The sequence below is a fragment of the Pseudonaja textilis genome, chromosome 1 (genome assembly GCF_049901715.1).
Source record: "Pseudonaja textilis isolate UNSWEBS1 chromosome 1, rPseTex1.2, whole genome shotgun sequence".
Lineage (NCBI taxonomy): Eukaryota > Metazoa > Chordata > Lepidosauria > Squamata > Elapidae > Pseudonaja > Pseudonaja textilis.
In genome coordinates, this window is record NC_141990.1 from 172,016,935 (window position 1) to 172,031,899 (window position 14,965).

Sequence of the window (14,965 nt, forward strand, 5' to 3'; positions counted from 1 at the left end):
ATGTGTTCCTAAGCCATTTTGACATAGGATTATTCACTTTTGACATGTTATGAACATTACAGGAAATTTAGTGTCCATCTGGATAGCTGGCTTTTGCCAAATGCCACAACTACCAGCTGCAAAATATACAAGCTAGAAGCCATCCAGCTGCCACATGCTTAGCTGGTGCCAAGAAGGAGCAATCTGCCAACACTTCCTTGCTTAGTGTGCAGCCCGCACTGAAAGAGCTGTTTCATAAAAAGAAATTGGCAAGAGCCTGGGATGCCCCAAAGGGTCCTTAGTTCATCCTGCTCCTTGTATCTTGACCCTTTTTAATGACATGGAGTGGATGGACAAAAGGGTGAGAAGCATTATTTTAGGGAGAAAGGACATCATGAGGCAACCACTAATAGGAAACTGGGAGTGTGATGGGAATGAGAGGGAGCATCTTGAATATCTTCAGAAGTGTTGCAGGATCTTAGCTGGAGTGACTTTCATTAGTCAGCCGGATTGTGGATGGGCTGATGTGTGTGTGTGTGTGTATGTATATATGTATGTGTACTTGCAGATATAGATATAGGTGTATGTACACACAAACCCAGGAACATGTAGACATAAATGTGGTCATATATGAAATTGTTATTGGCCATGTTCTTTCTGGGACTGCACAACCTTTCAGATTCTGATTCCAGGAAGTGCTTTAAAACAGGTTGGAACAGAAAGTAGCACCTGTCTGTAACACCTTGAAGCAGCTGTGTTTTTTTCTGAGCAGAAGTCCAGCTGCTTGAATGTGTTGCAGACAGGTGCTGCATTCACACTTTTGCACATTCCAAAGCAGTTTTTGGTGATGGTTAATTCTTTAAATGGAGACTAAGCTATGCCCTCCAATGTCTATTACTTTAAAGCTCCTGACCATTTTTTTATGGCTATCAGAATTCACTAAAATTGCATTGCCAAATTTCAGAGGTTAACTGGAAACAAAAAAGTAAACCTAATGTCAACCCTGAAGCTGATCTGGCTGAAACCATCTTGGAGCTCAGTGCTGCCCCAAAGGAGCTGAAGGATAGGGAGTGGGGATTAGAGATAGCTGGGGTTGTGTAGTCAGAATAAAAGATTTTCCCCTGGGAACCAAGGACATTCTTCACACCTGGCCAGAGGAAGGAGGAGTGATGTCACCAGACCTGCAGAGGCTGCCATGATTGGGCCATGTGACTGATTGTTTGGGGTTGAGGGAATTTTTTTTACTTTTAATTAAGTGAAAATCATGGGGCCTTTTAGAGTTGTTTTTCACCAGATATGTGCCAATATGATATTTCCAATAAAGCTATTCTTTGAGGAATTCATCTGCCTCGGAGTTCTTGCTTGCAATGGATCTATTACTTGGAACCCTGACACCTAAAAGTTGTGCAAGGGAGGGAGGGAGGGAGAAAGGAAGGGAGGGAGCGGACCTCATGACCATCAGTGGTAAATTAAGAAAAAAGGTGCCATTCTCAAGGTATAAAAGTATTGTCCATTCCTATTTTAAATGCACCTTATGGAAGGAAGAGAGCCTTTATAAACGTATTGTATGGACATCACTCTGGCATTTGGGCTAATATCCTAGGAAAAACTGTATTGGTAAGAGACTCATATAAGATCAGGGTCCTGATAATTGCATGCTAGCTGAATGCTTTAATAGAAAGTGAAGTTCATTACCTCTTCTAAAAACAAACAGGAAAAATCTTAAAGAACAAAAGATGTCTATAAAGGGGAATATTTGTAGCTTAGGGTTGAAATGGGGAGTCCTTGGTGCTCTCTGAGCTTGGTTATTTCCTTGCAGATGTTTCATTACCCGAACTAGGTAACATCATCAGTGTTGATGAAGTTATGATATTCAGATCCCTCAATGGTGGGATTCAAAATTTATACTACCGGTTCTGTGGGCGTGGCTTGGTGGGCGAGGTTAGGTAGGTGTGGCCATGTGACTGGGTGAATGTGGTGTTTTTTTGCTTTTTGCAGCCACCCCCACCCATTTTTGGGGCCTTCTGGCCTTAGAGGAGCCTCTGGGGTGTGTTTTTTTCTCCCAGAAAGCTCCCCTGGGGTTCAGGAAGATAAAAAACAGAACCTAGAGGGGGCACGCAGCACCTCTCCACTTTGGGACCTTCCTGGCCTCAGAAGAGCCTCTGGGGAGACTTTTTTGCTCCCAGAAGGCTCCTCTGGGGCTCAGGAAGGCAAAAAATGGAGCGGGAGGGCTTGCCTTCCTGGGCCTCAGCAAGGGGAATCACTGCACAGCTGATCGTATGAACAGTTGATTGTTGGGAGGGGAAAAAAAAGTACCTTAAGGGGTGAGCATCAGACAAGCGGGGTGAGCGAGCATTAGGTTGGTGGGGCCAGCGGAGACTGGGCGACTGTGTCAGGGGCATGGCCAGCCAGAACTTACTACCAGTTCCGTGACCCATGCCAAATCCTTGCCACCAATTCTCCCGATGCGGTGTGAACCTGCTGAATTCCACCACTGAGATCCATGAATAGTTGCAAGTGTGTTTCTAACCTCTAAGTTACCATACCAAGACAAGCAACCAGTGAAATAATTTATTGTAAAATTTGGCCAGTTTAAAACCTTTATGACAAATAATCTTGAAACCACCTCCCCTCAAGGTAATCAGTAGGTTGAAATACTGCTGGGATGTTTTTGGTTTAAGAACCTGTTTGTCCCACGGAGTCCAGGTTTGTAATTGGGATCAGCTACATAGACCAACTTCCAACAATCAGTTAAGAACCAATTGAAATCATTATTCTACTGAGCCTAACTGGTAGATCCTTTGGTTACCTACCAACCCATTACCTTATTCTCCAAACCATTGTCCCCTGTCATGAATTATGAACCTGCTCACTATCCTTCACTTGCAAGTTACTCTCACTTACTGCATTTTTTGTGATGATACGTCAGACCCAGAACTAAGATTGCTCTGGAGCAGAAACAAGCACTTGGTGAAGAGTTTGTCCTTTTTCATGTGACTGTAAGGGCATTTAACCTGATCAAAAATACAATACCCAAGACTGCTCAGTTGGAGCCTCATCCCCTTTAGTTCAATTACCAGAGCAATGCCAGATGAATGAGAGGCTTTTGTCTTTAAGCGGCTGTTCAGGTTTCTCAGTCACACTTTTCTTTGCCTGCTGGCCAGAGTAAAGGAGTCATTTGGAAGGGGTAGCACACACCAAAGCTGAGAAAGACAGGGACTGGCAGGAAATAGGATTCCATGCAAGATGCTGAAAGAAGGAGTGGGACTAAGGAGGGTTTTTTTCCCTTATGGTTTTGTTTTCTTTTCATAGCTATGTAAGAAAAGCATCTCTTTTTTAAAAAAAATACTTATTAATAATTTTTACAGAGAATGCAGTAAAAGATTAATCAAAAGAAAGAAGGAAGGAAAAATGAGAAAAAGGAAGAAGAAAGTATAATACATGAAAAAGGGGGGAAACCCTAATATATGAAAATCGATTTATTTATTTTTTTCAGCAGATATTGCAATCTTATTTGCCCTTCTCCCTCTTCAACGTTATGCAAATCCCTTCAGTTCTTCATTTAATCAACATCTTTCTTAGTCTTTCAATCCAGAAATCACTGTTTCATTTGTTTCATCTTTCAGTAAAAAGTCCATATAAGGTTCCCAGTCTCTCAGAAAAGTTTTTGTTGTTTTTTCCCTGATCAGATAAATCAGTATTTCTGCTCCTGCAAATTCTGACGTGTTCACAATCCATTCCCCTACTGTGAGAATTTCATTACTGAAAATTGGTAAAGAATTACTTGAAGGTAGAGTAGAGCCATGCTGGCAGGGGAATCATGAGTTGTCCTCTGGTAGTTGGAAGGGGAAAGGGAAGGCGCATTAAATACACAGGCTCCCTGTATGAATGGTAGGCTTTTTACTCCCAACACAACATTGGGTGTGCGTGTGTGTGTGTGTGTGGGGGGGCAGTCAGGAAGCTCAATGGCCCAGCAGCCCTCATTTGACAAAGAGCCCTGGATCCTGAATGTATTCAGTTAAGGCTTCTGCTAATACAGCCCCTTGTCTTGCAGCAAAAGGAGATATTGGGTAGTTTGAGCATGGAATTCTCTAGAGCCTCTTTATGTTGCTTGCAATATGCTTGAGTCTCTGAAACAGATTAAACTCTGGATATTGCTTTGCACATCTCACTTCCCCAGTGGCAGGAAATACTAGAACAGGTTTACAAGCCAGTTTCCTTGGAGGAAGAGCTCGGTGGAGATATGAGATGTGCTGGTGCTTTTCTTCTTTACATTTGCAATTATATGGAATGAGTGGGGAAGATGTTTGAGGTCAAGGATGATGAATTCTCAAGCAACCCCAGTAACCTACAAAACCACCATCCCCTGCATTGCGTATTACCACCCAATTTTCCAAACTGAACTTTCCATCTCTATCAATCTATCATTTATCACTAGCACAACTAAGGACGGGGGAAAGAACAGTGGCTAGAAATAGCCATGAAAGAATAGAGGACAGAAATCAGATTGAAAATAAATATCCTGATTATTATCCAAATTGTTCTATTTTCTGTAAATAAAGTTCCAGTATTGATTAGTGCCCCTTCCCCCTCAAAATCAGGAACCTTAGAGTGTGCATCTTTTCACAGGGAAAATACATCATTAATAGATCACGATCCAAAGTTAGACTAATGGAGAAATCCCAGGGTGTATATACCATCCTGGAAGTGGGGTGGAACCTTGACGAGGGGCTCTTTGGCCAGTGAAGGGGCTGAAAACACTGTTGCCCCACAGACAAGAGTTGTTCCCTCAAGAGGTTTGTCATGGGAACTATCTTGTTTATAAACAGATTTGTTTCACTTTTGAGGCTTTCATCAGAGGAGAGCCAGGATTTCCTGAGGCCTTGGGATGGGAAGCAAGATTCCATTTTGCCTGGAAACTCAGTGGGAGGTTTGCCAGAAGACCTGCTATTGTCCAACAACTGGATTGGCTATGCTATGTGATCAGGAGTTTGGAGGATGTGATATTAACGTGATGCGTGGCTACCATTCAAATTGGACTAGTAGTAGGGGGCTTAAGCAGGCATATACCAATTGCAAAGAAAGGGCTGAGCTGCCTGCAGAGAACCTCCAGTTCTAGTTTAAAATATCTCTAGTAGAACAATAGACAGTTTGGAAGGAAAGCCTATGATCTAAACACTGCTGCTGGAGGAAGCAGCAATTCTAGGGTGCATTTGGGGGATGGGGCTCTGAGCTTCAGTAAAAGTGGCAAAAAATGCCCCAAACTGGCAATTTTCTTTTATAAATCCTGGCCACGTGACTGCGGGATGCTGCAAACAGTTATAAAGGTGAAGTGGTTGCCATGTGCCCAAAATGTGGTCATGTCACTGCAGTGTGTGTGTGTGTGTGTGTGTGTGTGTGTGTGAGAGAGAGAGAGAGAGAGAGAGAGAGAATGTTTTATGATGGCCAGAAGTATACTTGTGCTCACCTGGGCTCATCATAATTTTGAATGGTTGTTAAATGATCGGTTATTAATGGAAGACTACCTGTACTAGAAACAGCTACTAACTAATGGGCTTCAGGGCTGCAGGTGAAAGCTGACCAGCCTTGATTAAATAAAGCTGCCAGCACTGCTTACATTTACTAGCTTTCGTCTTTCCTTCCAATTCATTTTCCCCTTTATACCACATTGGTTAGAAGCCTGCTTTCTTTTTTGGTTTGATTATTTGCAACATTTAAAGCAACTTTCTATAATACTCAGATATGTTGAACTGGATTGTCCAGAAGATTATGAGAACTGAAATGCAACACACTGTGGTAATCTGCTTTAGAAAACATTTAGAGGTCATCACCATCATCATTGTTGTCATTGCTTGCCTGATTTTTTTTTCTTGATTTTTTTTTCTCTAGCCCAACTTTTTGGCTTGCAAACTACATAGATTTGCAACATCATTTATGGTTCTACTGCCCTGAGAATTCCTTTGTCTTGTAATCTGAACTATCCAGCATTAGTGCTGGCATTACAACGTGTCCTTTGGGCTCCGAACTGTATCCAACAGTCACAAACACAGCCTAGTCTTCAACAGAGCCCTCAATCAGATATAACAGCGTCTCTTCCTCGCTGCCTTTGGTTCATTAATCACTGCAAAGCAATTATTGTATTGAGTGGTTCTTTTTATGTCTCCATGGGTGGTCGTGCACCCTGATCTTGGGGGAGATGTCAACAGCAAGCTACCTTGTTCTAAGTGGTACTCTAATAACCAGACAGCCAAACACATTTCTTATCTTGTGGATATCCTCTTTTCTTTAGAAAGCAGCTTTTTGGCAAGGTTCTACCTCAATCAATGTTTCAGGATTTTAATATTAACTGCTTTCATCCAGGCGTCCCCCCCTCCTGCCTCTGCTTGTTTGCTCCCCCCCCCCCCACATCAGCCAGCACCCTCATCCCTCTACAGCAGGACTGCTGTGCTCTGATTAAGTGCCCATTAGCATCATGGTGGGCTTTCCAAGACTGTGTCAATTAGAATGATAGACACCATGATTAATTTGCATCCTGGAGGAAGTAGATAATGCCTTCTTAAAAGTGACTTTTAATTAGGGAAAAATAAATACCAAAATGGGCTGTAATGGCTTATTTTGAGAATATGGAGCTGTAACTTGGCCGGCTGTGAGACTTTGTTCTTGTAAGCCAGAGAGGAAGTCTGATGGATTACAAGTGGAGGGTAAAGGAATCTGACCCTGGTGGGCTTCAGGGCTCCAACCGCTTTCAGAGCCCTGACTCCAGAGAAAGTTTTTAATCACCAGCTCCTGGAAATGGGAGGAGCCCAGACAATTAAGATAATTTGCAGCGGTTTCACTATTCTTTTATCTGTGACCCCGTCCCCATGTTAGTCAATCATGTTTCATCTTTTAATGTGTTGTTACAATCTTCCTTGGGAGGGGTAATTCTGTAAGGCAGGTCATAACGAAATGAAAATTGGAATTGCAAGAGAAAAAATAAATTCTGTTTCCTCCCCCAATCCCTGACCAAATTATAAATAAATCCCCCCCAAACAAACAAACCACTAATAACATCTCACAATTAAGCTATAGGTCATAATTATCTGGGAGGGGGAAAAGCTCTCTTGAATTTCTAGTTCTTACATCTGATGGCATCATTTCAATTTGTAATCATACTGAGTTTAACCAAAATTCTTCAGCTCAATGAAATGCTGTGTTTCACTTTTAATTAAAAAAGAAAAGAAGCTTGTAAGAGGTTATCATTTAATTTTGTTGGTACAAAGCACAGCTCCTCAAAGTAAAAGAAGCCCTGGCTTGGTTCTTTGTCCTATCTGATCTATTCATTTATTTCATCCATGTATACAGTCATCCTACTTGACACACAAGTATGCAAGTCACATGATCTCCATTATAGTCAACTGTCACAGGCAACAATATTAGTGGACAGTCTTGTTTTTGCCACATTCTGTTGCTGGACCAAAGCTTGTCTATTACATGGTATTTTATCATGAGAAAACCTTGAGAGAAAACAACAAAACTTTTGAAGATGCTCTGCCCCCTCATCATCAACATTTAAGCCAGTGAAAATGCTTACAAAAGTCTCCTGAAGATTAGTCTGCACTGATCCAGCTCTATGGTCCAGGTCAAGTGCATCGTCAGGAAAATGGAGTCTTTTTTCCATTCCATGTCAACACACATTTATAAAGCAGTGACAGAGGTCTGCTCAGTGATTCTATTGCATCTATTATGGATGCAAAGATTCTTTCTGTATCTAATAGTAAATTGTTAGGAAGTGATTTTGGGGTGTGTAATTTGGGAGGGAATATGTTGTATGTGGTATTAGCATTGTTGCTTCAACCAAGAAATATCTAGTATGGGACTAAAATACCCAGAATGTTCAGAAGGGGGCAGCATTATACCTCAAATGAAACCTGTGTCCCTTTCTATTAGGCTGATGAGAGTAGAAAGGATAGTCTTCCATCTAGGCAGGAAAGACTCCAAAGTGCTTTGCTAAATAACATTTCCTGAACACAAATCCTACAGTTTGGGGTTGTTAAAACCAGAATTTATCCTTAATCTTGACATGGTAAATCCATAATCCGGAATTACAGCCGTTTTCATGGTGTCATGTAATATTATCTTCAGGCCATGTATGGGAAATTTCAACTGGGCTCCATATTCCAAATTGGTGGGGTTTGTGACTTCAGGACTACAGTAACATCAACCTTAATGGGCTGGGATTAAACAGAGTGCCTTGTTTAAAAGCAAAATGGAAATCATATTGAACTAAAGGTGAGATCAGTGATTGAATCAGTGGATCAGAATTGCCAAGACTTTTCTCACACCTTGGCACACTAATTCTGTTGGAGCAGTGAGGGCAGAGCATAAACAGAGCTGCTTGTTGCTCCAGGTAGCAGGACAACTGCCGAACTTAGCTGAGGCCATTGTTTCAATTGTTTTGTTTGAGGGGAGTGAGTAAGAGAATTTGTGACCACCCACCTTTAATTAAACCTTGCTTTTCTTGGTGTTTATCGACAACCTACACATATCCCAGAATTGGCCCAGACATAACTCATATTTGTCTAATTAGTAAAAACAGAGCCAGCCAAATGGCTGACTTTAGTCAAGAGGCTGTGTAACTTCACCCTCCCCATCATTTTGGTATGTCATGTTATATATCTCATGACTGCCAAAATGTTTGTTTTTATGTTTATCTATACTGAGCTCCATCTTGTCACAGGCCAGAATGCTGGGCAGAATTTAGCCATTCGAAGAAGAGTTTCTAGTCCTTATGACTGAGATGCTGTGGCTGAGAAATGTGTTTTTTGATTGGCTGACAGAGGCTGTATTCCCAAAGGCAGTGGGTAATTAGATTTCAAATAATATGTAATCTGATTGGTAGAGAGGTGCAGCATTTGAGATTCAAGCACAAAAGCAAGGGGGCTTGTGTGGCTCCCCTTGCAGTTACATCAGGATCCCGAGAAGAAATGCAGCTGCTTAAAAACCTGAAATGAGGCATCCATGTTCATGCTGTTCAGTGTTCAATCTCAAAACAATTTTTTTTGCCCTTGAATCCAAAGTGCTGCAAAATGTAAGGATTGCTCCTTTGTGTATGTAATGACTTCTCCTGTCTGTCATATTCAATACTTCAAATACTTCAAGTACACAGACTCACAAGAGTGTGAATTGTGCACTGCTCTTCTGTGAACAAAAAGTGTGCCAGAGTCTTAGGATCCTCATGATATGCCTGCATTTACCAGCTTTCCCAGGATGTATTTGGGCACACTAGATGCATTGCCCCCTGAGTGCAGCTTCCATTACAGACTATATCTAGGAAAACCATGGCATCCTTCAACTGCAGTGGTGGTCCTGCTGCCTTCTGAGGTGGACTTCAAGTTGTGCTCTTCCAATTTGCTTTTTAAAAAGCCCCAAGTGCCCCTCAAACTATTTCTTCACAGGAAATCCTGCCCCCCCTCAACTTGAAGAGATGGAATCTTTTCTCCTCATTGTTTCTCTGCCACAAAAAGAAGTGAATGCTTCTCAAGCAAGCAGAACCTGATCTTGCACTTTCACTCCATGAAAAGTTTCTTCTTCATCCAGGCACCTTGTGGTGAAACACAGAGTGTGCCAGAAGGTGGATGGACTCTTATTGATCAGTGCATTTCAGTGTGAAAGATAGTAGGGAACAGAATGGGAATAGCAAGGAACCAACCAGATTTACAAGAAAGGTGATACAGTGCAAAGGCCAGTGGGGTTTGTGGGATGTCACGGTGTGGTGTCTGAAGGTGAGGTCTCAGAGCTTAGCCTGATACTCCTCAGCTTCATTCAGACGCTTTCAGCAAGAAATCCTTTTAAATCTCCTGCCTACAACAATCTGCTCCTGATTTTACCAGCCCACAAGTAAAAGCAGCAGAGTCTTTTATTCTGCTCATAGATTTACGCTAACTTAAACAATTTGCTCTTATAGAACTGGAACCACACTCAAAGGGCATCCTGAAAGAAAAGGGATAGTTTCATTTGCTCAAAACCATGTAAATTAAGGGAAATGTACATTAATCTGTATGATATTCAGAGGGGCATCAATTTAGAAATGTGTACTGTATACCAGGAAAAGTATGAATGAAAACACGTAACTTTGAAATGCATGCAGAAATGTGATAGGAAATGGTTTGAAATGAATTTTAATAGCCTGGCCAAAAGTGAGGTTGAAGTGTAGGGAAGGTGAAATGGGGAGCAGGAGAAATCCAGGCCAGAGATGGTATTCAGCAGGTTCTGACCAGTTCTGGAGAACCGGTAGTAGAAATTTTGAATAGCTTGGAGAACCGGCAAATCCCACCTCTGACTGGAGATTTTACAGTATCCTTCCCCTGCCCGCCCACCAAGCCACGCCCACAGGGTCTGGCAGAAAGCAAGGAGGAAGGAGATTCTTCCCTCTGCTCCCCTTCCTATGGATCTAGCACCAAGATCCATGTTCAGTCCCCTGCACTGCTGACAGAGGCTCTTGGCTGCCGGAACCTCCATTCCTAGAGAGAGAGAAAGTGTGCTCCTTTTCAGAGACCCCAAGTAAGCCCAGTTTTAAGTAACCACATTATGATCGTAAACATTTTAAAAGAAAGGAAAAGCCTCCATGCCAAAAGGATGGTTTTTTTTTTCTACCGCTAGCAAAATATTACAGATCTTTTGGGCTCTTTATCAGAGGCTTCCAGGGATCCTCCGGAACTTCTTCCTGCCCATGAAAAAACAGTTCTGAAGCACCTTATGACTCCTCTGAGGCCAGGCTACAGGTTCTTGCTTGAATTTTACCAATCTTTCCAACCAGGAGCATGAATGTCCATGTCTCCGCAAAAGACAGCCACAATGCCTAGTTTTGCAGATTGTTTTTATAACATTTTAAAATAAATGTGTACTATCTTGTACTATATCCTTAAATAATAAGAAACAGTATCTCTTTAAGAGATGTTATTTCTGCTGTATTCGTTATCATGTTATCAGACTGTGCAACGTTCAAATATCCCCTCCCTCACAAATGTCCATTCACTGGATAAAACATATTACTACAGTTAAGAATGGCTAATCTTGTACTGTAAGCGAACTTGTTTCATTATATATTTAACATAATAGCAATCAGATTGGTATTTATTTTCTAGAATAAAATCAAATATCAACAATTAACAGGAAAATATTAATAATATTTCAAGTGAAGAAAAGGGAAAATACATCAAATTCTGCAATAGAAGTTAATCCCTAACTGTACATCCCTACAGACACTTTACACACTTACTTACAGACAAGAGCTCACATAGCTATGTTAGATCAGTTCCAGATATTTGGGCCACTCTCAATATTGTATACTGGCCTTGTGGCCTTCATTGGTATCATGAATGCTTTTGCTTTCTCTGGATGAGCTCAGTCTGCATGCCTATATACAGATGAGCATTCTCACATGCATTACAGGGCCAGATTTCACTGTCTGCCATTCCTAAATAAAGAAAAGATTTCAATACTGATTCAGTCAGCAATTGCAGATAGAAAAGACAGTGACAGACTTCTAACATGTTAACGAGAAACTATTTCAAAATGGCAATCTTGGATCCTCCTGCAACATGCCAGGGATGCAGCCACCTGGCAGTTCTATCAGTCTTGGAAAACCGAATCAATTAATCCCTAAGTCAATTAGCTTGGCTCCTGCCAAGGGACTTGCTTGCTGGCTGGAGCATTGGTTAGAGCGAAAAGGGGAAAGAAGGTGTGGCCAGTGGACAAAACTGTGCAGTGCAAAACAGTTGATGGGAAAAGTCGGGCACCTTCCAAAACAGTTTTGAAATAAGAATATCTTTCAACAGGCTAATAAGATCTGAACTCTCCCAGCCCAGGAGTTGCTGATCACAATACAGTTAATTAATTATAAGAACTTGTTGTATTTATCTTGCTGATCAGCTTTTTACTTGGAAGTAAACCACTTGAACCCCTTTGTAGCCAAAACAAAATAAATATATACATGGGACAGAAATAAGTGAGAGTCAGTTTGGTGTAATGGTTTAAGGCAACCAAGCTAGCAGCTAGGAAACTGTGAATTCTAGTCCTGCCTTAGGCACGAAGCCAGCTTTGGACCAGTCCCTCTCTCTCAGCCCTAGAAAACGGGCAATGGCAAGCCATTTCTGAAAAAAAAATTGTCAAGAAAATTTCAGGCAGTCCAGACAATCACCAGGGGTCAATAATGATTAAAGGGATGGAGGAAGAAGAGGAAGTAGAAGAAACAGTGGAAATTCTTGCTCTTGAAAGGGTGGCTTGAAGTTTTTGTAAACACTGAGCAAGTGAGGCCCAAAGGAGTGTGACACTCTGCAGGGAACGCCATCAGTGCTTAGGAGTAATGTAGGAGAAGGCCCTTTTGGTGCATCAAAGAAGCCTATGAGTGTTGTTGCATTATAAAAGTGCAGCTCTTGCAAATGTTAGCAGTGGGACTGGATTAAAACTGGAGACACAGCTCTGCTTGCTGTTTAGGGATTTAAAGGTTAATATTCACCTTAATTTATGCTTGGAAAGCAATTGGCAATTTTAGGGTTACATATTGTATATTTCCTTGCATTTATTTGATTATATGATTGAATGATGCATGTGGTGGGTCATAGCCTTTGGCTTTTATCATAAAAGTAACCCACAGAATAAAACACAGCTTATTCTAGTTAGGTGCCATTCTATCTTCAGTTTATATCTGATAGTTCTAAAGTCACTTTTCAAGCTGTCAAATCCTCTAATGATTTTGTTCAGGGATGATTTCACCCATTAAGTCAGTGCTTCATTGCTTCGGTATTATGAATTTTGTACAATTAAGGAGAGAAAGAAATGCCTCTATGTCACCCACCCCTACCCCCCAATTCTGAGTTCACTGTGAATATGGCTTAATTTGACAGATGGTTCTTATTATACCGATTGAAGGGGAAAGCAGTTGAGGAAGAGGTCGGCTCAAGGGGTTAATCTAATGGGGTGGTTAAAAGACTGGCCTTGGAGAAACCAGAATGTTGTCCCTGCTTTAAATCACACCTAAATCATGAAGAGGGAGGGAGAGAGGGAGGGGGAGGCTGGGGGGAGAGAGAGAGAGAGAAGATGCTGCTTGCTCAAGGAATAAGGACTCCTTCTCTCTGTGATGTATAGCCTTTTCCTGGGATATTAGCTTGCTGGGGAAATGTTCTTCTCCTCTTGTCCCCATATTATTTTCATTTCTTTTAAAAATCCAAACCAGGCAAAAGGATTTGTGCCACTGCTAATAGCAAGACAGAGCCATATTTGATTAGAGTTTAGGATGATGTCTACACAATTTATGAATATTTAGAATGGCCAAATAAACATTTGAAAGTACTGTACACTCCTTGCAATATGTGAAAGGAATCTGCTGTAATCCCAATCACCATAATGATTGGGATTATAATAATAACCACCTGATGATATTGCTCTTTCTATACAATCTGGGGTGAATCTACCTCTAAGTGTTGCATATCTGAGCCTCCCCTTTGGGGCCATTTTTGGATCATCAGGTAATATATAGTGAAGATCCAATCCACCATTGCTTAGAGCACTTTTGCTCAACCCAGTGCCTTACAAGTAAGATGATCTTTCAGTTATAATACTATCCTAGAAGAATTGGGATGAGACCTAAATGTTTTAAGGCCTAAAGTCCCTGTAAAGTATTGTAACTTGTATGGCAGATTTCCACTGAAACCACGCAGCACTGTACAGTTTTTAAAAATTCTGCTAAGCTTCACTTGGGAGAGATTCTTGGCTTGACAATCCCCTCCCCCATAGCATAGTAAATAGGTATTCTTCAGTGTTTCAGAAATATCTAATACAATTGTCTATTCCTCCTCACCCCCATTCAATAATATTTGACGAAAAGACGCAGCATTTCAAAACTAACTAACATTGAGTAAAAGGAGCTAGAGCACTAAAATGTTTGATTTTGCAGATCTCAAGGTGGATAATTTCACCTTGAATTATATATCAAAATGTTTTAGTATAAAAGCTGTCTATGTGCACATTTAATGAATGAGGCCCTTTATGCCTGCAGAGATTTATACATTCCATTAAACATGATCTTCACAGGCCAATTAGTGAGTAATTTCACCCTGGCTTGTAATATAGCCCGGTTTATAGTCAATAATAGTAACATGTATGTAAACCATGCTTTTAAGTAATAAACATTATGTGCTTCTGGATTTTTTGGTAATGCACTGGATGGCTCTTCCCCGGCTGGCTGGTTAAAGACTGAACAAAATTGGGGATGTCAATGAAATGTTTTGATGTGAAACTGAGCACAACCTGTTTGTTTTTGCACATTCACTGTTCTTTTAATATTTTATATGGCTACTGCTTTCATAAAAGGCAGACTGGCTGGTCTTATGTTTAGTTCCTCTGAGTAAGAAACTGCCCCACCTCTGCATCAAACTGGCCTTTTGTCCTACTGGTGAAGAAGTAGGTTAACATCCATGCCTCCTCATCAACATGTGACAAATTGAGTTCCAGTAACATATGTTCCTCTCCAAATTTCTTATGAAAAGTTTGGGATCACTGAAACTGAAACTTGTTTGTTCTGTGAAAGTGGGAAGTTATTATGATAGCAAACCAGCTTTAAAAGAACTGCTCAAATGCTTCAGTGTACAAAGCATCTCTCTTCAATCAATTAAATCAAACTGTTTGTTCAGGCATTCATGACTGCCTCTGCATGTGTAGAGGTGGTATTCGGCAGTTTCTGACCAGTTCCGGAGAACTGGTAGCGGAAATTTTGAGTAGTTCAGAGAACCGGCAAATACCACCCCCATCTATTCTCTGCCTCCCAAGTCCCAGCTGATCGGCTGGGTCTTCTTTTGTTGCCCAGCACAGGAGAATGGGGCTGGAAAGCAGATTAGTGGGGTGGGGAGGGAATGGGATTTTGCAGTAACCTTTCCCTGCCACACCCATAAAGCCATGCCCCCTAAGCCATGCCACGCCCACAGAACTGGTAGTAAAAAATTTTGAA